General features: G+C 57.3%; 2 pseudogenes; both read left to right on the top strand.

The window, feature by feature from the left end:
• The first annotated feature begins 354 nt into the window (after positions 1–354).
• LOC136991631 (T-cell activation Rho GTPase-activating protein-like) lies at positions 355–11,918 on the top strand (annotated as a pseudogene).
• A 1,501-nt stretch (positions 11,919–13,419) lies between these two features.
• On the top strand, positions 13,420–23,980 carry LOC136991630 (T-cell activation Rho GTPase-activating protein-like; annotated as a pseudogene).
• The last annotated feature ends 1,301 nt before the right edge of the window (positions 23,981–25,281 follow it).

Genomic DNA, 25,281 nt, shown 5'->3' with positions numbered 1-25,281 from the left:
ACAAAACGGGGACAATACAAAAGGCACCTGCTGTTGAACCAAGCCTGACTCTGATGTGATTTGAACACACAACTTTCTGATCTGGAGCCAGACGCGCTGCCCTTGCACCACGAGGTCTGGGCAGAGGGGCACAGCACCCGGGCATGGACCGTGGTGTGGGCATTGGGGATGTGCTCTGCATGGGATCACACAGGGGTGCCCTCATAGCAGGGCCACGGGAGGTGGAGAGGATGGGGGCACCCTGTGAAGAGGGGGTGGACAAGTTCTGGCTGTAGAGTGCAGTCCAGGCTGCAGGATGAATGTGCAGGGCGGGGTGGGGCTGAGGTGCAGAGAGACAGTGAGGGCTCAGCGTACATGGGCAAAGCTGAAGAAGGGGGGATGATGGTGTCCTGGGTCAGGCCATGCAAAAGGGAGGAGTGTCCACATCTGCCACAGGGCCTGAGGCGGGCACTGGGCATCTGCCAGGTGAGTGGAGTCTCTCCCCAGGACGTGTTGGGCAGCCACCGCACCTGCCCCTCAGGGGACACACCTTGCTCAGCACCCTCTTTCCTCTGGCACTGGCCCCGTAGTGCTGTGCTGTGCAGTGCTAGAGTGTGCCATGACCCCGGGGGGGACAGATGGACGGTCTCCCTCAGGGGCCTCTGCATTGCATTTCTCACCCCTACCCTTGCTGTCCTGCCTTATTTCAGCGAGGTGGCATGTTCCGGGAACTGCTTCTCCCAAGACATTGGGACCCAGAAGGAGCAAAGTTGTCGGAGAGGGGAAAGCTGTCCCAGGCAAGGTCAGGTGATTAAAGGCAAATCTGTGCTACCCTTCACCTCCAGCCTGTTCTGGTGAGTCACAGGAAGCCCTGCTGCTGGGGGTGCCAGGCTGTTTGGGGGCCAAGGCCGCTGGTGCAAGAGCCAACCAAGCTGACCATGCATCAGGAGGGTGCAGGCTCGTTCCTGTGTGGCTCAGCCCGTTTCTGCCCACAGCAATGGTGGTGGTGGCACCTGCTTTCTGCATGGCCACTGGCCTGCCCTTTTTGTGCTGGGGCACAGACAAGAGCCCCCTGTTCAGTCATTGCCCCTCGACTAAGCCCAGCTCAGCTCTCCTCAAGTCCTGGCTTGTCATTCTGCTACTCATCTTCCCCACTCCTCTCAGGATTTGCAGATCAACCCTGAAAAGGCTCCCTGCACCCAAAGCCTGCACATCCCCAGCCAGTTCTTCCTTCCTTATCAGCACGGAGGTCTCTACCAGCGAGTTGGGAGAAACACCAGGCAATGGTTGCCACCAAGGAGGAACCAGGGCACCAGACACCATCACTGTGCTGTCCACCATTGCCAGGTTGGGATGAGGAAAAGGTCAAGCCAGGCAGGAGTTAAACCTGCAGTCTCCTGATCCATAGTCAGGCATGTTATCCATTGCGCCACTGGCCCCAGCCCCTGGCCAGCCTGGTGCCCCCGGGGGTCTTTCCGTGGGCTGCCAGGGAGGGTTGGCAGTGAAGGTGGGGAAAGATGATCTCTCCCCTTGGCCATCTTTCCTGAATCCATCACGGCTACCCCTTCTCACCCATGGGGAGAGGGCTGCGCAGCAAGGGCTGCCACTGACCCCCAGCCCCTCAGACACACCGGTGTGTTGGCGGGACATCTTACCTTTCCAAGCTCTGATTCATCACCAATGCAAGCTTGGATCCAGGGCAGGATATCTGGAGCTGTGGTGCCCAGCTGTGGGGTGGGCTGAGCTCACAGGCTGTCTGTTTTTAATGACGCCCATCACCATCTCAGGGAGAGAGCTCCGCCGCTGCCAGTCCCTTCCCAGTGCCCACCTCAGGTTGTGCTGCAGGAGGGGACCTGGCCCCCTGCCTGTGCCCAGCGCTGTGCCCTGCTCTGAGGCACTCTCCTCCCTTGCGGCATCCCTGTGCCTGGCCCTGCCACTGTGGAGCAAGGAGCCTTGAGTCTGTCCGGACTCCTATGCTGTTTGGGCTGGTGCCACCCTGGCGTTGCAGAACGGGCTGAGAAACAAGTGGCAATAAAATGGTAGAGACGTATGGGGAAAAGCAGACCCAGGAAAAGAGTTTGGATGTAGCTCAATTGAAGAACATATCAATGGGTCATGCCTCCGCCCACCAACCACCTAAAAACCCTGGGGAAAAGTGGGATCAGATGGCTGATCATCTGGCTAGAATAAATGTATGATACAATCTGGAGGCAGAATGGCTGGGGAAGTGGTTACACGGATGGCCAGGGCACACCGCGAGTTCGCAGTTATTTCAACAGGCTGCAAGGAGACGATGGCCTGTGACAAAATCATTGGCCAAACACACTGTAGACTCATGTCCTTTTTTTGTCAAGCAGTGGTACAGTACGTGTCAAAAGGAGAACAGGTTGCTAGTCTCGGGGAAGGTCAACTACTCTGGGAAACCTGACAAGTAGATCAGTCCCTTAGAGCAAACACCTGAAGGCTGGAAATACATCCCTCCAGGAGCTGAAAGAAGTAACAGTGTATATGGACTTTGCACCTTCCTCATCGACCTCAAAGTAGTGGGATGGCAGAAAGATGTAACGGACTACTGAAACCACTGCTACACAAGAACGAATCTCTCAATTCCTCTGAGTCGGGATCCTGTTAGCGGGAAGTTGTAAGTCACCTAAATAAGTGACAAACCCCCACGCCAAGTCCCACAGATAAGAGGTTTGTGTCAGTAGCTACAAGAATTCCTGTCAAAAGAGAAGTAAAGCCTCATCTAAATCCTGGAGTTGAGGTCGTGCTTAAACAGTCAATTAGTGTGCATTGCGAGTTGGAATTTTATTTTTGTACTTTGCCAAAGTCATTTTAGGGCACACGATTTGGACACAAGTCACACCACACGCTCCAAGCTGCCTGGGGGTGCCAAAGCTGTGCCACCTTTCTGTCTCTTTTTTAGCTTCCCAGCTGTGGCATTTCTGTATGTATAAAACAAATGTTTGCAATCTATGATGGGCTACATCCCAAAGCCAGCAAGGATTTGGTTAAATTTTAATTGCATAGGGAAGGTAACAGCTTGTGCTGCCCTTTATCTAATATCCATGCATGTTTTGATCCAACCCAATGCAACATTGGTGTATGTTAAACATGCTACACTCTTATTTTGATATAACACAAAGCAATACTGCAGTGACCTACTTACACAACACCTGTCTGGTGACAGAAAAAGCTGGGCAAAGTTGCATTTTGTCAGGAAGCAAGGAACAGGAAGCATCTCCTCTTCTGTGCGCACCGGTGAGCCTGGCCAGGCACCCTGGACACCCCCATCGGGGTGTTTGCAGGGCTGCAGGGAGGAGATTGAGGGGGAGTGAAATTGTGGTGGGAATGAGCGGGAGCGGGTCCCCTCCGCTTGCTTCAGGCTGAGTTTTGTGAATGACTGTCAGCCTGCCCTTCCATAAGCTCTCAAACGCAGCTTTATTACACCACTTTCCTGCACGCCCAGCACCACGGAGCTGAAGGACACTTGTCCCTCAGCGCGGGGAGTGAGCAGCAGCTGCCGCTGCTCTGCTTTGAAGGCGCCCATGGGTGCCCAGCCCTCTGCTCCGAGAAGCTGGCTCCTCCTGCCTGGGCCAGCTCTTCACCTCTGCTGTCTTGCTCAGCGTGGACCAGCCCCTCACAAGGCCCTGCCGGAGCCCTCTCAGCAGCACAGCACTGCACACAGAGCCAAGCAGAGCCCGCAAGAGAGCTCTCCGGTCCTGGGCTGTGCTGGGAGGGGAGGGTGGCTGTGCTCATGGTGGCAGGGCAGCGTGGGGGCCGTGGGTGGGAGAAAGGCCCTCTGCCCAGCTCTGTGCTGAGCTCCCGCACGGGTGGAGAGAGCACGTGTCATGGGCTGCTTTGCCCAAGGAGCCCTCTCACGCCGCTCTGCCCATCTCACGCTTCTTCCCTCTCGCTGCCTCTGTGCCCGCTGTGTGCCCTGGGTTCTTTGGTGCACACACAGGAGAGTCGTGCCCTCCTTGCCTCAGCCCTTCCCAGGGCTGCTGGAGGCTTCTTGACTCTCCCTCAGGGCTTTGCCCACCTGCTCCACATCCAATGGCTCTGTCCAAGAGCAGGTGTTCGGCTTGGTCAAGCCCTGTGGTCCCTGCCTGGCTGCAGAAGGCCGAGAGGTTTTGTGGGCAAAGGACAGGCACAGGGAGTGCTATTTCTGTACTGCTGCAACTGTCCCCGCCTGTGGGAATGGTTCAAGTCAGTTGGTTTGGTGAGTTCTGGGAACAAGTATCACTCTTCTCTCCCATTGAATCTTGCACAGTGGTTTATTACACTGGCCCTGAGGTGACACGTGAATCTAGTTCAGCGGGGCGCTTTCACGGCATATCTGCCAGGCGATGAGCTCTCTGCTTTCATGAGCCAGCAGATTTTCAGAACTAGGCAGCATGAGGTCCTGAGCAATCTGACCTAACTTTGCATTTGCCTCTGCTTTGAGTTGGGGGGTTAGAGCAGAGACCTCCAGAATCCCTTTCAACCTAGATCATTCTACAGTTCTGTGATTCCTGCTTGAAGATAACAGTCTGTTGGTTCAGGGAGAGTTACTTCCAAGACCAAGAGCTTAAATCCCATCTCGGTAGTCCAAAAGTGTTAGAACTGCACCCTCAGATTGCCTCTCAGCACCACGGAGAACCAAACTTCATCCCAATTTCACAAAAGTGTGGAGCAGTACAACAAGCAAGTGTGCCTGTAAGTTCAGAAGCAGCCAGGCTCCTCTCCAAACACAAGGCAATGTTCGGGGAAGGCAATACGCCCACTGACGTCCTTCTTCAACAGTTCAACGCTGCATTCCTTAAAAATGGCTCCTTCAAAGCCTCCTTCCTTTCTCAGTTATGAAAGGCTGCAGAAAGTTTGGATGGCGGAAGTTGAACGCAGCCAGTTTGCACAGGGTCACCTTGGCGCAGGGACTCCCAAGCCTGCAACAGCCCCGCTCGGGCCCCAGCAATCCTGTGCAGCTGAGTGAACGTGGTGCCAGGCTCCCCCCAACCCTCCTGCCTCTCAGCACCCTGTCACACACCAGCTCACCGAGACCCATCCTGAGTCTCACTGAACAGGCAAGGCAGAACCAGCATTTCCACCTCTCTGTAAAAGCTGCTGGAAAACAACCTCCTGGGCAGCACATGTGGTCACTGGCAAAGCCTGCGTTAACTACCACGCAGAGCTCTTTGCAGCATCCAGCATGGGGGAAAAACAAGGGTTAGGCCAGTGCCATGGTGTTTTTGGTAACTGAGCACATGTAATAGTCCTCTTTTTTCTCCCCTCCTCCTCCTCCTCACCCCTGCCATTGCCTCAGCCTTATATTGTATTTCAAGATGTCATTCGGGAGTTAGAGAACTCCCAGGTGCTGGAGGAAATGGCAGGTGCACATCTTCTCTGACTAAATGGTGATGCCTTCACACCTGCTTCACCATGGATAAAATCATCTCACAGCCTGAGAGCCCACAGCCAGGGAGCATCTCCTAAAGCCAGGAGATTCTCATGACACTACAAAAGCCGGCTGCTTCTGGCTCCTAGGCATCTTGACAGACCCACGGCACACCAGAAGGGAGACAAGTCCTTGCTCTGCAACTTTCTAACAACAAGTTTGCTGATGATACAAAACTAGGAGGAGGGGCTGACACCCCAGAGGGCTGTGCTGCCATTCAGAGGGACCTCGACAGGCTGGAGAAACGGGCAGAGGAACCTCCTGAAGTTCAACAAAAGGAAGCACAAAGTTCTGCCCCTGGGGAGGAAGAACACCAGGATGGGCTGGGGGCCAAGCTGCTGGAAAGCAGCTTGGCAGAAAAGGACCTGGTGGGCAACAAGCTGACCACGAGCCAGCAATGCACCTTTGTGGGCCCAGCTGGTGCATCACAATGTGCCGCGGCGGCACCGCGGCGACCTGGCCACGGCCAGCAGCGTGTACCCCGGGTGGGCACTGTGCCAGCACGGCGCAGCACAGGCGGAGGTGACTCCCAGCCCGGCAGCACTGCTCGGCACAGGGACGCGCTTCCAGCCTCACGCAGGCGCGGGACACGGCCGCACCGCAGCCGTCCGCCCGGCCTCGGCGCCATGGGCCAGGCCAGCTGCTGCGGCGCCCGGGGCGCTGCCGGCCCCGCTGCCGGCACGCGGGCACAGCCCGGGGCCCCCGGCCCCGCGCCTCCTGGCGCCCGCCGCCGCCTCTGGGGCCGCGCAGCCTCCCGGCCCCCGCCGCCGCTCGGCGCCTTCGTCTCCAGCAGCAGCCCCCAGCTCCTGCTCGCCCTCCGTGCGCAGGTGACGCGGCACCAGCGCACGCGCCGCAGGCACCTGCTGCTCTTCCCCCACGCGGTCGCCATCGCCAGCTTCAAGTAAGAGCAGCCATCGCAGCCCTCCTTCCTCCCCGACACCGCCTCGGCCTCCACCACCCGTCCCCAGGCACATTCCTCGCCCCAAGGGGTCCTGCGGGATCCATGAATGCACAAAGCATGTCTTTAATGAGGGGAGGTGCAAGGAGAACAGGACAGGCTCCTGCTCTTGTCCTTCTCATCTGCAAGCCTTCACCAAGCATCCCGCTGCTATCATTGCCCAGCAGCGACTTCTCCAAAGTCCTCTGCGTGTGTGCTGCGAAGGAGGCTCATTGCTGCTGCCTGCGGCTCAGGGCCACCATTCCCATGGCTCTGCCCCTGGAAATGGCTCTGCCATGGGGGACAGCTGGGGTTGCCCCCACGGCAAACACCCACAGATGAGTCCCTGCTCTTCCTCCCGGCAGATGCGGCCCCACTTTCCGCCTGCAGCACCGCGTGCGGCTCAGCGAGCTCTGGGTGCTGTGCAGCGAGGAGGCAGCCGCGGCCAGGCCTGAGGACGAGGAGCAGGAGCAGGAGGAGGAGGAGGTCTTCGGCCTCAAGTGCAGCCGCACCCTCATCCTCGTCTGGCCCAGCGACCTCTGCGTGGTCACTTTTGGGTGAGTCTGGGCGACACCTGCCAGGGCCCTGCGCGAGCCCCTCTCCTGCCCCGCACGGCTCAGCCCTGGCCCTGGCACTCTGCCCACGGGGGCGAGAGCTGTTCGGGGCCAGCTCTGTCCCACGGAGGACGAGCAGCAGCAGCAGCAGCAGCGTGGGCTGAGGCCGCTTCTCCTTTGCGCTGCAGGTCGCAGGAGGTGAAGCAGCTCTGGCTGGACACGATGCTCCGGTAAGCTCTGCCGGGGAACTCCGCGTGCCGCCGTAGGGCTGAGAGCGGGCGAGTGCTCCAGGCGGAGCTGCACGCAGAAACACCGGAACGTCGCTGGGGAAAGGGGCACCCGCCGCCCAGGGCAGCTCCTGGGCACAGCGGCGGGACTTGCTCAGCCTCGCGGTCGCAGTCGCCACCGAGCCCAGGAGCTGTCACCGCAGCTCCTCGCCGGCAGGCGCGGGCACCCCGAGCCGCTGCCGTCCGTCCCCACGAGGAGGAGGCCCGTGGGCAGCAGCAGGCAGGGCGGCGCAGAGCGCTGCTCCCAGCCAGCGCTGCCGCAGGCTCTCGGGCTTGGGGGTCCCTCGGCAGCGCGGGGCTGGCTGGCAGCAGAGAGCAGCGAGGGCTGGCGCTGACAGAGCTCTTGGCGTGCCCTTCCCTGTGCACAGGCAGAGCCCAGGAGCCCCGGGAGCCAGGCTCACCCGACTGCCCTCCCTGCGCCTCCTCACCGAGCTCGTCGGCTTCTGCCGTCCCGTAAGTGTCCTCACGCCGCCCGCCGCGCCCCGACAGCGCCTCGGCTTCCCCAAAGGCGCCCAAAGCTGGCCAGTTCCTCACGGCGCCTCTCTGCTCTCTCGCCTAGGAGGTGTCGCTGACGGCGGCGACCGTGGAGACGCTGATCTCGGCAGAGGTGAGCAGGGCTCCCTTTCCCTGCCCGCGCTGCCTGTGCACGCGCGCTAGCTCAGCCCCTGGGGCGGCTCCCCGGGGCGGGCAAAGGCAGCAAATGCCTCGTGCCAGGCAGAGCGCGGCAGGGCGCACCGTCCCCGCGGCCACGGGCAGAGCCCTCGTGCCGCGCTGGGGCTGCTGGGCACCGAAGCAGCAGCCTCCAGCCGTGCGGGGGCTGCGGGCTGCAGGGCCGCTTCGGGGGCGCTGGCTGCGCAGGAGCCTTTGCCACAGCCCCCGTGGCACAGAGGGGCAGCGTCGGGCCCGCACCTCCGGCCTCTCCTCCGCAGCCCTTGGGCGCCCTCCGCTTTGCCCGGGAGCCTCGCGCAGATGCCTGCGTCACTGCAGCAACTCCCTCGCGGCCCCGGCTGCTGAGGGGCACCTCTGTGACCTTCACCCGTTTCTCGCAGCAGGCTGACGCCAAGAAATGCCCCCGCTCGGACCCTCCCGACGTGCAAGAGGGCCTTGGCCACTTGCCTGGTGAGTCTGAGAAAGAGACGGAGCAGCTGCCTTCTGACACGCTGCTTGTTCCCTCCCACCATGCAAAACCTCTGCGCCTCTGCACAAGCTGGAGGAGACCCTGCAGCACAGGGCGCCGCACACACACAAGCGGCACCGTCCGGCTCTCTCCGCCACATCTTCTACACTGAGTTTGGCTTTGCTTTTGCTTGCAGCAGAGGGAGCGAAGGCAAGAAGGCCGCTGATATCTTGGCCACTTGCTCGGCGAGGAGCCTCTGCCAGCGGGGACCGCCCAGGGCAGCTCGACTCTGGCCCCAGGGCGGCTCTCTTTGGCCAGCCTCTGGCAGTGGTCTGCGGGGAGGATGGTGGCCTGCCCCAGCCAGTGCAGGTAAGCAAGCCTGGGGACGGAGGCATCCTGGCTGCTCGTGCGAGGCCGCATGCCCAGCCCTTGTGCATGTCTGTGGTGTGACAGAAGTCATCTGAAGGAATCTTTCAGCAGCAGAAGCATCCAGGGCTTCAGCCGTGGACTGACAAGGACAAGTAGCTGAACGTTATCGTTGGGTGAAAGATGCTCTTGTGAGAGTTTCCCCGCAGAGCTGGCTTTTCCAGCACAGAGGCTTTTCTCTCTTGCAAGCAATCTCTGCCAGGCATCGAGGCTGGCTTGGGAAGGAGGGGATTCGAACATGGTGGCTTGAGGACTCCACTGAAGTCAGGGGGGTTCCCCAGGGCAAAAAGAGGGTGCATATAGGAAATAGCAGGTTCCTGCCAGTGCAATCTGTGTGGAACAAGAAGGAGCTACTAAGCCAAGTAAAGCAGAGTGTGCCTGCAAGAACAAAACTGTCCCTTTCTTCCTGCAGGATCTCCTGGCTCTATTGTACGAGAAAGGGCCTGCCACTGAGGGGATCTTCAGGAGAGCGGCCAGCGAGAAGGCCCGCAAGGAGCTGAAGGAGGTCCTGAACCAGGGCGAGAACGCTGACCTGGACAGCAAACCTGTGCACCTCTTGGCAGTGGTGCTGAAGGTGAAGTCCTCTGACTTTTAGCTCTCAGAGCACGTGGCTAACCTGCAAGGGCCCACCTGAGTGCCCACATTGACCTCAGTGGCACTCAAAGCTAAAACCCTACTGAAGCCAAACTCAGGGGTTCAGGCTGAGCACAGTTGGGCATTTTTCTTCTCAACTGGATTTTCAGTTCCCCTAGTTCCGCCCCGGATTCCCTGCATGCCCATGGCAAACTCACTTCCTCCACCTCCTCCTCACTGAGGACTACTGAGATGCAGGGCCAGACCAAAGGCTCAGATACGAGCTGGCTCCTGCTCCTGCACTCACACCACTGCACTTGGCACGTACTCACGCAGCCCCCTGCACTCTCAGTGCTCAGGAGCACCTTTGGGAGCAGGCAGCTCAAAGCAACCTGCCTCCAAGGGAGCCCAAGTCATGAGGATGCTCCCCCTCTGCTCACTGGTAGTGTCCAGAGCCTCATCTAAGTTCCTTGGCCTTGCAGGACTTCCTCCGAAATATCCCTTCCAAACTCCTCTCGGACAACCTCTATGACGAGTGGATGCTAGCGCTGGAGAAGCCAAGCCAGCAGGAGAAAACTGATGAACTGAAACGGTGAGTTTTGTAACCAGTGCCACCATTCTGGAGGGGCTGAGAGAGGCCAGGGACTTCTCTGGATATTGGGAGTCTCATGTAAAAACCTGTCGTTTCTGTCAGCTTGCTATTGCTGCTGGGGGGGTTGGTTTTGAGGGCAAGTGGCACAGAAAAACACTTCTCTGGCAATAACATTTCCTCAAGGTGTTTAAGATTGCTCTACAAAACATGAGGAAGCAGGATTTCTTGTGAGCTGAAATGAAACTTACTCCAATGAAGAAGGAGCAGCTCCTGCACCCTGCATTAATGTTATGTTTTGTTTGTGTTCCCCAGGGTGGCTGACAACCTGCCAAGAGCAAACCTCCTCTTGCTCCAGCGCTTGCTTGCTGTGCTCCACCACATCAGCGAAAACGTGGAGACCAGCAGGATGGACGCCAGCAACCTGGCCATCTGCGTGGGGCCAAACCTGCTGAGCCCCGGCACGGACAACGGGCTCCCGCTGGCAGTGCAAAAGGAGCGCAATGACAAGGTCTCTTGAATTCACCCCCTCGCTACCGCCTTGGGGGCAGCTCTGCGCCATGCCCACAGAGACCCCTGCCCTTGCAAAAGCTCACCAAAGCAGCACCTCTGAACGCTGGGGGCACCCCTCACCGGCACTCTCTGCAGCGGCACAGGCAAATCTCTAAATCCGTGGTTTTCTGTGGGCAGGTGACAGCACTGGTCGAGTTCCTAATAGACAACTGCCGAGCAATATTTGGGGAGCACATCGCCTTGCCCTTCAGCCCCTCGGCCGAGGAGTCACCGGAGCGCACACACAGCTCCACAGGTAGGAGGATGCACTGATGATTGTCCCCGGCCAGGGCTGCTGCTTTGCATTCTTTCACTGCATGTCGGAAGACATCTGTGGCCATGCAGAGAGGTGCAGAGGGTTTAATATGGTATTGCAGTGTTTGCCTCCTGGAACGCTTTCCAGGAGCTCGGAAGGACAACACTCACAAAACAACCCCCGTGCCAGATGGTAAACGTCTGCACAGCTCTGCTCCTCCCCTAGCTGCTGACTATGGCCTAGAACTGCACTCTCGCAGGACATTGCCCTCTCTGCCTCCTTAACTTCTCCTCTAGCTCGTCGGCAGGAAGGTTGCATTTGGCAAAGTGTGTGGTTGCACAGGGAAAGTCCCCTGGTACCTTCAGAGAGTACCTAAAAAGCACCTAACAGGCTCCTTCTCCCCACAGCACACCCAGGGGCTCCTCAGCACGACAGTTCTGCCTGCAGCAGCCCAGAGGCGGGAGCTGAAGGCAGCACCCCTACATTGGAGACGGAGCAGCCCAACGGCAGGAGCAGCAGTCTCGGCAGACCATATCCAAAATGCGTCTCTGCCCCTTCCCTGAGCAATGTGATGAATGACATCAGCAGGATGCAGAGGTGGTTCTCAGAGCCGGACCTGTCCTTGCACAACCGCTTTGAAGGCACAAGCAGGGAGCAGGAGCCGAGCAAAAGTGAGGGCAACTACGAAGGCACGAGCAGGGAGCAGGAGATGAGTGAAACTGACGGCAATTATGAAGGCACGAGCAGGGAGCAGGAGCCGAGTGGAAGTGAGGACAATTATGAAGGCATGAGCAGGGAGCAGGAGCCGAGTGAAAGTGAGGGCAATTAGCCCATCCACCAGTAACAGCTAAGGCTGGAGAAGGAGGCACTTGATAAAGCACCTTCCAATATTGCCTTCACAATTATCACACAGCTCTCTATACTCAAAACATCCTCCAGCTGCTCCCTGCAGAGCTACTTTCCTCACCTCATGCCTCCGTCTTCACCTGCTCCACACTGCTTTCACCCTCTACTCCACAAAATAACTTTTAAAATAGGCCCCAGGCTTCTTCCACCGAGCGCACTGAGGACAGCAGCAGACACCTAGCAGAGCCATCGAAAAGCACTCCATGTCATGCCATTTGGCCAACTGCAGGAAAAGGTGCGCAAAAAGCCTCCAGAACTGGGCGCCTGGGACCACATCCAGCAAGGAAAAGCATCCTATGTTTAAATAGCCTGTCTCTCCTCTGGGCACTCTCCAAAGTAAAGGTTGTAAAAACAGTGTCTTGCCTATCCTTTGAAATATTTTACTTTCAATGGACAAAGAATAAGCTAGCTTTGCAGGAGCATTTTTTTCTTGAGAGGCTCTCCTGAAGTCGTCATCAGCTTGCGATATCACGTTCTTCCACCAGAAGAGGTGGGGCAGAGAGGCTTGTGTGTGACTCTGTACAAATAGATGTAAAAGTGCTGTCTATTACCTATTGTGTGGGAGAACTAGGCAGTGATTGATCAACAGTGTTGTATTTGTCTTCCAAAAAGGACAATTTCCAAGCTGGCAGCTCCAAAACTTGTCCCACCTTCCCTATGCTCTTGCCCAGCATTTACCAGAATTAAATATTATCATTCCCTGCTCAAAATGGCAAGGAGCAAGTCAAGATAGGACATTCCTTGGCACCTGATGGATGAGATGATGGAAAACTCTGCCAGAATCCATATGAGCAGCCATACCCAATTCAATATGCACCTCAGAACCAAAACATCATGCAGCAATAAAGGCTTTAAAAAATGAAATGTTTGCTTTCTCATCGAGGGGACCAAGCTTCACGCCCATTTACAGTACATATAGGCATAGGGGATAAGGGATGTCAATAATAACTATGGCAATAAGATCTGCAAGATACAAAGAATTAACCAAGTGACCTTTGGCCCGAAATCCTGCTAAGGCTCTGTAGTGAGAACACCTGCAGAAGATCTGGCAAGGAGTCAGTGAGTGGCAGAGTAGGTGGTAGCAGGCCCAGTGTGTGAAACTACACACTGACCAAATTGCCATCAGGGCCAGGCATGCATATTCCATTTTGTCAGCAACCTCTGACTGCTTCCCGTACAGTAGTTTCTGCTCCTGGGGGTCCCCATGCAGCTTAGAGCGTAAGTCCTTTATTAAATCTCTCCTGCTTAACCCCTCATGAACCTTGAGTGTCTCTCTACACCAACAGCTGACCCTCTCTTGCCCACCTGGTGGTCACAGGCTCTCAGCAAAACTCCACTCCCCTATAGAAAGTGCTCTTAGCTGCAGAAGAAGGGCTGCTAACTACCAAGCCATTAACTCCAGAAAGGAAATCAAGCTGCCTGGGTCAATTCTCATTTAAAAAGCGATTGTAACTGGTAAGCCCTTAGCCCTTAAGGGCAGCACAAAAGACTGCTGTGCAGTGATGGCCTTTGTGCATATATTAGCGGGTAATGAGGAATGTGTTGGTGGTCCCCATGGACAGCACATCCCCACCACGCAGGGCACGCTCTGTGCCTGGGTGCTGCATGCCTCCAGCCTTGTGGTGCAAAGGCAGTGTGTCTGACTCCAGATCAGAAGGCTGTTTGGCCGACTCACATCAGTGTCAGGCTTGGTTAAGCATCTAGCAGCAGTTGTATTGCCTCTGCTTTCCCGTGGGGCTAGTCTGTGTTAGGTGCAGGACTTTGCAAGGCATTGACAAACTGCAGCAAGGCCAATGCAAAGCCAAAAGGATGGTCAGGGGCCTCGAGCACATTGTGTATGAAGACAGGCTGCAGTGGCAGGGTGTGGAAAGCAGCTTTGCCAAAAAGAGCCAGGGGCTCCTGGAGAACAAGCTGAAGATGATTCAGCAGTGTACCCTTGTGACAAAGAAGGCCAACAGCACCCTGGGCTGCGTTAGGAAGGGTGCTGCCAGCAGGTGGAGGGAGGTGATCCTTCCCCTCTGCTCAGCACTGCTGAGGCCACGTATGGAGTGCTGGGTCCACTTTTGGTCTCCCAAGTGCAAGGAAGACACGGACCTACTGGAGCGAGTCCAGTGGACGGCTGCTAAGATGATTAGGGGACTGCAGCATCTCTCATATGAGGAGAGGCGGAGAGAGCTGGGACTGTTCTGCCTGGAGAAGAGAAAGCGCAGAGTGGATCCTGTCAGTGTGTCTAAAGATCTGAAGGGAGGGTGTAAGGAAGACGGAGACTCTTCTCAGTGGTGCCCAGTGACAGCACAAGAGGCAACAGGCACAAAATGAAATACAATGAATTCTGTTCAAACATAAGAAAAAAACTTTTTTTCTCTCTCTTTTTTTTTTTTTTTTATTGTAAGGGTGACTGAACACTGGGACAGGTTGCCCAGAGAAATTTGGCAGTCTCTGTCCTTGGACCTATCTGCTGTAGACGACCCTAAGAGGGTTGGACTAGACATTCTCCAGAGGTGACTAGATGATCTCCAAGCTCAGGGATTCTGTGTTCAGACTTCTGTCTACAGCTATGTAATGAGTGGCTATAGAGTAGCTGCAATGAGACTCTTCTCAAAGAGATGAGGGGAACAAACAGAAATGCTATGGAAGAAAATTCCAATTAAATATAAGAAAATTTCAGCAGGAGGGTGACCTAGAATGGGGGCTGAGAGGGATGGGGACTCTTCATGCTTGGAGAAATTCAAAACTCAGCTTAATCAGGCCTTGAGCAATCTGATCCTTAGCTGATGTTGAAAATGATTGTACTTTGAGCTGGAGGTCGGACCAGAGTTTTCTTGCAAACTTTTTTTTTTTTTAATGCATTGACCATCTCAGATTCTAACTCCACATCCCCTCCATGTCAGCATCACTGTGCCTCAGCACGCCACATGTAGCCCACCAGGATGCCAGGATGGCCAGGGCCAGTGGTGCCATGGACAACACACCTGACTACGGATCAGGAGACTGCAGGTTTGACTCCTTGCAGGCTCGACCTTTTCCTTTGCACAGCTTGGCCACAGTGGAAGTGATGGTGATAGTGCCCTGCTTTCTCTTTGGTGGTCACCATTGCCTGGTGCTTCTGCCAGCCTGCTGGCAAACAGCTGCGTCTTACCCACAGTCTTACCCACAGTAGAGGACAGCTCAGTCAGGGACCACTGCCTTTGAGACCATTACGTCTGATCTCACTGTGCACACACCTTAGAAGGACTGCAGGCTATGTGCAAATGTGGGCAAATGCTAGTAGGAAGGGTGAGGCACTAATGGAGGAGGGCAGGAGGGAGATAGGGATGGAGGGAGTGAGGAAGGAGAGGAGGAGGCTGCAGCCAGGAGTTGCAAAGAGCAACCTGACAGATAACACAGTCTTTAGCACATAGAGGGGTCTTAGGGGACCCTGAGAGACCACAGAAGGCTGAGAATTGGTGCAGAAATAGTGTGGATGTTATAAACATCACAAATCCTATAAACATCACAAACACAACCCCCGCTTGGGTCTGGGGTATGGGAGTACCTGGTGCATCTCCTCAACACCAGGTAAGGGAAAGGGGTCATGCAAGAGGTGCCTCTGCTCAAGCTGCTGCTGCAGGTACAGGACAAAGATAGCAGATTGTGCTATCAGAGAGGACAAAGAGGAGAGCAGCAGGATTTTTGCAGGGACCCTGCAGCACCAGAGCACAAGCGTAGGATAAGTGAGGGTGTGAGGAGGCAAGAGAGTGGTGGAGGCAGGAAGCCTGTGACATGTCCCAGGAGGCAGAGGCTACAGAGGGCACTTAGAGGGAAGGGATTGGGTCTGGCTGCAGGTAAGGAGGATGGCAATCGTTGGAGACTCCTTTTGGCATGGAACAGAGGCCCTGACTGCCAACCCATGCTCTGTGTCACTGGGATCACTGCTTGACTGGCCCTGACCTGCAATGCTGGGCGGAGGAGACTACCGGGGCTCATCAGCTTCCAGACTCTTCCCAGTTGGTGCACGCTCACACGGCCACCAGGGATGCTCTGCTGGTCCTGCACCTAACGCAGGTTAGCTCAAAGGAAAAGCACAGGCAATACAATGGGAACCCAGTGCAGCCCCAAGCCTGACCCCGGTGTGATTCGGACACACAACCTTCTGATCTGGAGTGAAACGCGCTGCCCTTGCGCCATGAGGTCGAGGCAGAGGGATGCAGTGCCCAGGCATGGACCACGGTCAGGGTGTTGGGGAATTGCCCTCCATGGGACACCCTGATCAGGGTGATTGAGGGGATAGGTGGGTGCCAAGAGAGATGGTGGGCAAGGCGCAGGGGGGGCCTCTGCCCAGCTCTGTGCTGAGCTCCCACACGGGTGGAGAGAGCACGTGTCATGGGCTGCTTTGCCCAAGGAGCCCTCTCACGCCGCTCTGCCCATCTCACGCTTCTTCCCTCTCGCTGCCTCTGTGCCCGCTGTGTGCCCTGGGTTCTTTGGTGCACACACAGGACAGTCATGCCCTCCTTGCCTCAGCCATTCCCAGGGCTGCTGGAGGCTTCTTGACTCTCCCTCAGGGCTTTGCCCACCTGCTCCACATCCAATGGCTCTGTCCAAGAGCAGGTGTTCGGCTTGGTCAAGCCCTGTGGTCCCTGCCTGGCTGCAGAAGGCCGAGAGGTTTTGTGGGCAAAGGACAGGCACAGGGAGTGCTATTTCTGTACTGCTGCAACTGTCCCCGCCTGAGGGAATGGTTCAAGTCAGTTGGTTTGGTGGGTTCTGGGAACAAGTATCACTCTTCTCTCCCATTGAATCTTGCACAGTGGTTTATTACACTGGCCCTGAGGTGACACGTGAATCTAGTTCAGCGGGGCGCTTTCACGGCATATCTGCCAGGCGATGAGCTCTCTGCTTTCATGAGCCAGCAGATTTTCAGAACTAGGCAGCATGAGGTCCTGAGCAATCTGACCTAACTTTGCATTTGCCTCTGCTTTGAGTAGGGGGGTTAGAGCAGAGACCTCCAGAATCCCTTTCAACCTAGATCATTCTACAGTTCTGTGATTCCTGCTTGAAGATAACAGTCTGTTGGTTCAGGGAGAGTTACTTCCAAGACCAAGAGCTTAAATCTCATCTCTGTAGTCCAAAAGTGTTAGAACTGCACCCTCAGATTCCCTCTCAGCACCACAGAGAACCAAACTTCATCCCAATTTCACATAAGTGTGGAGCAGTACAACAAGCAAGTGTGCCTGTAAGTTCAGAAGCAGCCAGGCTCCTCTCCAAACACAAGGCAATGTTCTGGGAAGGCAATACGCCCACTGACGTCCTTCTTCAACAGTTCAGCACTGCATTCCTTAAAAATGGCTCCTTCAAAGCCTCCTTCCTTTCTCAGTTATGAAAGGCTGCAGAAAGTTTGGATGGCGGAAGCTGAACGCAGCCAGTTTGCACAGGGTCACCGTGGCGCAGGGACTCCCAAGCCTGCAACAGCCCCGCTCGGGCCCCAGCAATCCTGTGCAGCTGAGTGAACGTGGTGCCAGGCTCCCCCCAACCCTCCTGCCTCTCAGCACCCTGTCACACACCAGCTCACCGAGACCCATCCTGAGTCTCACTGAACAGGCAAGGCAGAACCAGCATTTCCACCTCTCTGTAAAAGCTGCTGGAAAACAACCTCCTGGGCAGCACATGTGGTCACTGGCAAAGCCTGCGTTAACTACCACGCAGAGCTCTTTGCAGCATCCAGCATGGGGGAAAAACAAGGGTTAGGCCAGTGCCATGGTGGTTTTGGTAACTGAGCACATGTAATAGTCCTCTTTTTTCTCCCCACCTCCTCCTCCTCACCCCTGCCATTGCCTCAGCCTTATATTGTATCTCAAGATGTCATTGGGGAGTTAGAGAACTGCTCCCAGGTGCTGGAGGAAATGGCAGGTGCACATCTTCTCTGACTACATGGTGATGCCTTCACACCTGCTTCACCATGGATAAAATCATCTCACAGCCTGAGAGCCCACAGCCAGGGAGCATCTCCTAAAGCCAGGAGATTCTCATGACACTACAAAAGCCGGCTGCTTCTGGCTCCTAGGCATCTTGACAGACCCACGGCACACCAGAAGGGAGACAAGCCCTTGCTCTGCAACTTTCTAACAACAAGTTTGCTGATGATACAAAACTAGGAGGAGGGGCTGACACCCCAGAGGGCTGTGCTGCCATTCAGAGGGACCTCGACAGGCTGGAGAAACGGGCAGAGGAACCTCCTGAAGTTCAACAAAAGGAAGCACAAAGTTCTGCCCCTGGGGAGGAAGAACACCAGGACGGGCTGGGGGCCGAGCTGCTGGAAAGCAGCTTGGCAGAAAAGGACCTGGTGGGCAACAAGCTGACCACGAGCCAGCAATGCACCTTTGTGGGCCCAGCTGGTGCATCACAATGTGCCGCGGCGGCACCGCGGCGACCTGGCCACGGCCAGCAGCGTGTACCCCGGGTGGGCACTGTGCCAGCACGGCGCAGCACAGGCGGAGGTGACTCCCAGCCCGGCAGCACTGCTCGGCACAGGGACGCGCTTCCAGCCTCACGCAGGCGCGGGACACGGCCGCACCGCAGCCGTCCGCCCGGCCTCGGCGCCATGGGCCAGGCCAGCTGCTGCGGCGCCCGGGGCGCTGCCGGCCCCGCTGCCGGCACGCGGGCACAGCCCGGGGCCCCCGGCCCCGCGCCTCCTGGCGCCCGCCGCCGCCTCTGGGGCCGCGCAGCCTCCCGGCCCCCGCCGCCGCTCGGCGCCTTCGTCTCCAGCAGCAGCCCCCAGCTCCTGCTCGCCCTCCGTGCGCAGGTGACGCGGCACCAGCGCACGCGCCGCAGGCACCTGCTGCTCTTCCCCCACGCCGTCGCCATCGCCAGCTTCAAGTAAGAGCAGCCATCGCAGCCCTCCTTCCTCCCCGACACCGCCTCGGCCTCCACCACCCGTCCCCAGGCACATTCCTCGCCCCAAGGGGTCCTGCGGGATCCATGAATGCACAAAGCATGTCTTTAATGAGGGGAGGTGCAAGGAGAACAGGACAGGCTCCTGCTCTTGTCCTTCTCATCTGCAAGCCTTCACCAAGCATCCCGCTGCTATCATTGCCCAGCAGCGACTTCTCCAAAGTCCTCTGCGTGTGTGCTGCGAAGGAGGCTCATTGCTACTGCCCACGGCTCAGGGCCACCGTTCCCATGGCTCTGCCCCTGGAAATGGCTCTGCCATGGGGGACAGCTGGGGTTGCCCCCACGGCAAACACCCACAGATGAGTCCCTGCTCTTCCTCCCGGCAGATGCGGCCCCACTTTCCGCCTGCAGCACCGCGTGCGGCTCAGCGAGCTCTGGGTGCTGTGCAGCGAGGAGGCGGCCGCGGCCAGGCCTGAGGACAAGGAGCAGGAGCAGGAGGAGGAGGAGGTCTTCGGCCTCAAGTGCAGCCGCACCCTCATCCTCGTCTGGCCCAGCGACCTCTGCGTGGTCACTTTTGGGTGAGTCTGGGCGACACCTGCCAGGGCCCTGCGCGAGCCCCTCTCCTGCCCCGCACGGCTCAGCCCTGGCCCTGGCACTCTGCCCACGGGGGCGAGAGCTGTTCGGGGCCAGCTCTGTCCCACGCAGGAGCAGCAGCAGCAGCAGCAGCGTGGGCTGAGGCCGCTTCTCCTTTGCGCTGCAGGTCGCAGGAGGTGAAGCAGCTCTGGCTGGACACGATGCTCCGGTAAGCTCTGCCGGGGAACTCCGCGTGCCGCCGTAGGGCTGAGAGCGGGCGAGTGCTCCAGGTGGAGCTGCACGCAGAAACACCGGAACGTCGCTGGGGAAAGGGGCACCCGCCGCCCAGGGCAGCTCCTGGGCACAGCGGCGGGACTTGCTCAGCCTCGTGCTCGCAGTCGCCAGCGAGCCCAGGAGCTGCCACCGCAGCTCCTCGCCGGCAGGCGCGGGCACCCCGAGTCGCTGCCGTCCGTCCCCACGAGGAGGAGGCCCGTGGGCAGCAGGAGGCAGGGCGCCGCAGAGCGCTGCTCCCAGCCAGCGCTGCCGCAGGCTCTCGGGCTTGGGGGTCCCTCGGCAGCGCGGGGCTGGCTGGCAGCAGAGAGCAGCGAGGGCTGGCGCTGACAGAGCTCTTGGCGTGCCCTTCCCTGTGCACAGGCAGAGCCCAGGAGCCCCGGGAGCCAGGCTCACCCGACTGCCCTCCCTGCGCCTCCTCACCGAGCTCGTCGGCTTCTGCCGTCCCGTAAGTGTCCTCACGCCGCCCGCTGCGCCCCGACAGCGCCTCGGCTTCCCCAAAGCCGCCCAAAGCTGGCCAGTTCCTCACGGCGCCTCTTTGCTCTCTCGCCTAGGAGGTGTCGCTGACGGCGGTGACCGTGGAGACGCTGATCTCGGCAGAGGTGAGCAGGGCTCCCTTTCCCTGCCCGCGCTGCCTGTGCACGCGCGCTAGCTCAGCCCCTGGGGCGGCTCCCCGGGGCGGGCAAAGGCAGCAAATGCCTCGTGCCAGGCAGAGCGCGGCAGGGCGCACCGTCCCCGTGGCCACGGGCAGAGCCCTCGTGCCGCGCTGGGGCTGCTGGGCACCGAAGCAGCAGCCTCCAGCCGTGCGGGGGCTGCGGGCTGCAGGGCCGCTTCGGGGGCGCTGGCTGCGCAGGAGCCTTTGCCACAGCCCCCGTGGCACAGAGGGGCAGCGTCGGGCCCGCACCTCCGGCCTCTCCTCCGCAGCCCTTGGGCGCCCTCCGCTTCTCCCGGGAGCCTCGCGCAGATGCCTGCGTCGCTGCAGCAACTCCCTCGCGGCCCCGGCTGCTGAGGGGCACCTCTGTGACCTTCACCCGTTTCTCGCAGCAGGCTGACGCCAAGAAATGCCCCCGCTCGGACCCTCCCGACGTGCAAGAGGGCCTTGGCCACTTGCCTGGTGAGTCTGAGAAAGAGACGGAGCAGCTGCCTTCTGACACGCTGCTTGTTGCCTGCCACCATGCAAAACCTCTGCGCCTCTGCACAAGCTGGAGGAGACCCTGCAGCACAGGGCGCCGCACACACACAAGCGGCACCGTCCGGCTCTCTCCGCCGCATCTTCTACACTGAGTTTGGCTTTGCTTTTGCTTGCAGCAGAGGGAGCGAAGGCAAGAAGGCCGCTGATATCTTGGCCACTTGCTCGGCGAGGAGCCTCTGCCAGCGGGGACCGCCCAGGGCAGCTCGACTCTGGCCCCAGGGCGGCTCTCTTTGGCCAGCCTCTGGCAGTGGTCTGCGGGGAGGATGGTGGCCTGCCCCAGCCAGTGCAGGTAAGCAAGCCTGGGGATGGAGGCATGCTGCTTCTGGCTTTTCCTGCACAGAGGCTTCTTTTTCTTCCAAGAAATCTCTGCTGCGCATTCAGCCTGGCTTGGGAAGGAGGGACTTCGCACCTGAAGCCTTGACCTGTGCCTCATTTTCTGCTGGAAGAAAGCAGGGATGACTCCACTGAAGTCGGTGGAGTTCACCAGGCCAAAAAGAGGGTGGGCTGGGAGACAAGCATGTCACTACCACTGTAATCGCCATGGAGTGAGAACAAGACACTAACCCAAGCAAAGCAGAGCGCACCCCAAAGTCAAAAACTGTCTGCTGCCTCCTGCAGGATCTCCTGGCCATACTGTACGAGAAAGGGCCTGCCACTGAGGGGATCTTCAGGAGAGCGGCCAGCGAGAAGGCCCGCAAGGAGCTGAAGGAGGTGCTGAACCAGGGCGAGAACGCTGACCTGGACAGCAAACCTGTGCACCTCTTGGCAGTGGTGCTGAAGGTGAAGTCCTCTGACTTTTAGCTCTCAGAGCACGTGGCTAATCTGCATGGGCCTCCGTCAGTGCCTCCACTGACCTCGGTGGCACTCAAAGCTAAACCCCTACTGAAGCCAAACTCAGTGGTTCAGGCTCAGGACACTTGGGCCTTTTTCTTCTCCACCGCCTTTTCAGTTCCCCCAGTTCTGCCCCTGATTCCCTGCATGCCCATGGCAAACGCACTTCCTCCACCTCCTCCTCAGCATCCTCCTCTCCTCACTGAGGACTACTCAGACGGAGGACCAGACCAAAGGCTCGGATATGAGCTGGGTGCTGCTCCTGCACTCACACCGCTGCACTTGGCATGTTCTCGTGCAGCCCCCTGCGCGCTCAGTGCTCAGGAGCACCTTTGGGAGCAGGGAGCTCAACGCAGCCTGCCTGCTCGTGAGCTCAAGTCACGCGCACGCTCCCTCTCCGCTCACTGGCAGCGCTGAGAGCATCATCTGAGTACCTTGGCCTTGCAGGACTTCCTGCGAAACATCCCCTCCAAACTCCTCTCGGACAGCCTCTACGACAAGTGGATGGAGGCGCTGGAGATGCCAAGCCAGCAGGACAAAATTGACCAGCTGAAAGAGTAAGACTTTGAAGCAGGCCCACCATTTTGGAGGGAACTCACACTCGCTCCAGGGAGGAAGGAGCGGCCCCTGCACCCTGCATTATTAACGTCACATTTGGTTTGTGTTCCCCAGGGTGGCTGACAGCCTGCCCAGAGCAAACCTCCTCTTGCTCCAGCGCTTGCTTGCTGTGCTCCATCACATCAGCGAAAACGCGGAGACCAGCAGGATGGACGCCAGCAACCTGGCCATCTGCGTGGGGCCAAACCTGCTGAGCCCCGGCACGGACAACGGGCTCCCGCTGGCAGTGCAAAAGGAGCGCAATGACAAGGTCTCTTGAATTCACCCCCTCGCTACCGCCTTGGGGGCAGCTCTGCGCCATGCCCGCAGAGACCCCTGCCCTTGCAAAAGCTCACCAAAGCAGCACCTCTGAACGCTGGGGGCGCCCCTCACCGGCACTCTCTGCAACGGCACAGGCAAATCTCTAAATCCGTGGTTTTCTGTGTGCAGGTGACAGCACTGGTCGAGTTCCTAATAGACAACTGCCGAGCACTATTTGGGGAGCACATCGCCTTGCCCTTCAGTCCCTCGGCCGAGGAGTCACCGGAGCACACACACAGCTCCACAGGTAGGGGGATGCACTGATGATTGTCCCCGGCCAGGGCTGCTGCTTTGCATTCTTTCACTGCATATCGGAAGACATCTGTGGCCATGCAGAAAGGTGCAGAGGGTTTAATATGGTATCGCAGCGTTTGCCTCCTGGAACGCTTTCCAGGAGCTCAAAAGGACAACACTCACAAAACAACACCCATGCCAGATGGTAAACGTCTGCACAGCTCTGCTCCTCCCCTAGATGCTGACTATGGCCTAGAACTGCACTCTCGCAGGACATTGCCCTCTCTGCCTCCTTAACTTCTCCTCTAGCTCGTCGGCAGCAAGGTTGTATTTGGCAAAGTGTGTGGTTGCACAGGGAAAGTCCCCTGGTACCTTCAGAGAGTACCTAAAAAGCACCTAACAGGCTCCTTCTCCCCACAGCACACCCAGGGGCTCCTCAGCACGACGGTTCTGCCTGCAGCAGCCCAGAGGCGGGAGCTGAAGGCAGCACCCCTACACTGGAGACGGAGCAGCCCAACGGCAGGAGCAGCAGTCTCAGCAGACCATATCCAAAATGCGTCTCTGCCCCTGCCCTGAGCAATCTCACAAATGACATCAGCAGGATGCAGAGGTGGTTCTCAGAGCCGGACCTGTCCTTGCACAACCGCTTTGAAGGCACAAGCAGGGAGCAGGAGCCAAGCAAAAGTGAGGGCAACTACGAAGGCACGAGCAGGGAGCAGGAGCCGAGCAAAAGTGAGGACAATTACGAAGGCACGAGCAGGGAGCAGGAGCTGAGTGAAAGTGAGGGCAATAACGAAGGCACGATCAGGGAGCAGGAGCCGAGTGGAAGTGAGGGCAACTACGAAGGCACGAGCAGGGAGCAGGAACCGAGTGAAAGTGAGGACAATTTTGAAGGCATGAGCAGGGAGCAGGAGCCGAGCGAAAGTGAGGACAATTTTGAAGGCACGTTCAGGGAGCAGGAGCCAAGTGAAAGTGAGGACAATTTTGAAGGCGTGAGCAAGGAGCAGGAGCCGAGCAAAAGTGAGGGCAATTACGAAGGCACGAGCAGGGAGCAGGAGCTGAGCAAAAGTGAGGGCAATTTCCCAGTTCTTCAGTAACAGCTAAGGCTGGAGAAGGAGGCACTTGATAAAACACCTTCCAATATTGCCTTCACAATTATCAAATAGCTCTCTATACCCAAAACATCCTCCAGCTGCTCCCTGCAGAGCTACTTTCCTCACCTCATGCCTCCGTCTTCACCTGCTCCACACTGCTTTCACCCTCTACTCCACAAAATAACTTTTAAAATAGGCCCCAGGCTTCTTCCACCAAGCGCACTGAGGACAGCAGCAGACACCCAGCAGAGCCATCGAAAAGCACTCCATGTCATGCCATTTGGCCAACTGCAGGAAAAGGTGCGCAAAAAGCCTCCAGAACTGGGCGCCTGGGAGCACATCCAGCAAGGAAAAGCATCCTATGTTTAAATAGCCTGTCTCTCCTCTGGGCACTCTCCAAAGTAGAGATTGTAAAAACCATATCTTGCCTATCCTTTGAAATATTTTACTTTCAATGGACAAAGAATAAGCTAGCTTTGCAGGAGCATTTTTTTCTTGAGAGGCTCTCCTGAAGTCGTCATCAGCTTGCGACGTCACGTTCTTCCACCAGAAGAGGTGGGGCAGAGAGGCTTGTGTATGATTCTGTAAAAATAGATGTGAAAGTGCTGCCTATAACCTATTGTGTGGGAGAACTAGGCAGTGATTGATCAACAGTGTTGTATTTGTATTCCAAAAAGGACAATTTCCAAGCTGGCAGCTCCAAAACTTGTCCCGCCTTCCCTATGCTCTTGCCCAGCATTTACCAGAATTAAATATTATCATTCCCTGCTCAAAATGGCAAGGAGCAAGTCAAGATAGGACATTCCTTGGCACCTGATGGATGAGATGATGGAAAACTCTGCCAGAATCCGTATGAGCAGCCATACCCAATTCAATATGCACCTCAGAACCAAAACATCATGCAGCAATAAAGGCTTTAAAAAATGAAATGTTTGCTTTCTCATCGAGGGGACCAAGCTTCACGCCCATTTACAGTACATATAGGCATAGGGGATAAGGGATGTCAATAATAACTATGGCAATAAGATCTGCAAGATACAAAGAATTACCAAGTGACCTTTGGCAAGAAATCCTCCTGAGGCTCTGTAGTGAGAACACCTGCAGACGATCTGGAAAATGAGTCAGTGACTGGCAGAGTAGGTGGTAGCAGGCCCAGTGTGTGAAACTACACACTGACCAAATTCCCATCAGGGTCAGGCATGCATATTCCATTTTGTCAGCAACCTCTGACTGCTTCCCGTACAGTAGTTTCTCTTGGTTAGCACAGCTGAAATAAGAAAATAGTTCTAGGAGATTTAAGGGGCCCTTAGGATACAAGGAATCGAGTCCCGCCTGGGCATCCGAGCCGTGCGTCCAGCCCATAGGTCCAGCAGCCTGCCATCAGTGACCCCTCTGTGCAGCTCCTGGGGGTCCCCATGCAGCTTGGAGTGTAAGTCCTTTATTAAATCTCTCCTGCTTAACCCCTCATGAACCTTGAGGGTCTCTCTACACCAACAGCTGACCCTCTCTTGCCCACCTGGTGGTCACAGGCTCTCAGCAAAACTCCACTCCCCTACAGAAAGTGCTCTTAGCTGCAGAAGAAGGGCTGCTAACTACCAAGCCATTAACTCCAGAAAGGAAATCAAGCTGCCTGGGTCAATTCTCATTTAAAAAGCGATTGTAACTGGTAAGCCC

Source organism: Apteryx mantelli, chromosome 3, assembly GCF_036417845.1.
Source record: "Apteryx mantelli isolate bAptMan1 chromosome 3, bAptMan1.hap1, whole genome shotgun sequence".
Lineage (NCBI taxonomy): Eukaryota > Metazoa > Chordata > Aves > Apterygiformes > Apterygidae > Apteryx > Apteryx mantelli.
This window is presented reverse-complemented; position numbering and strand designations above follow the sequence as displayed.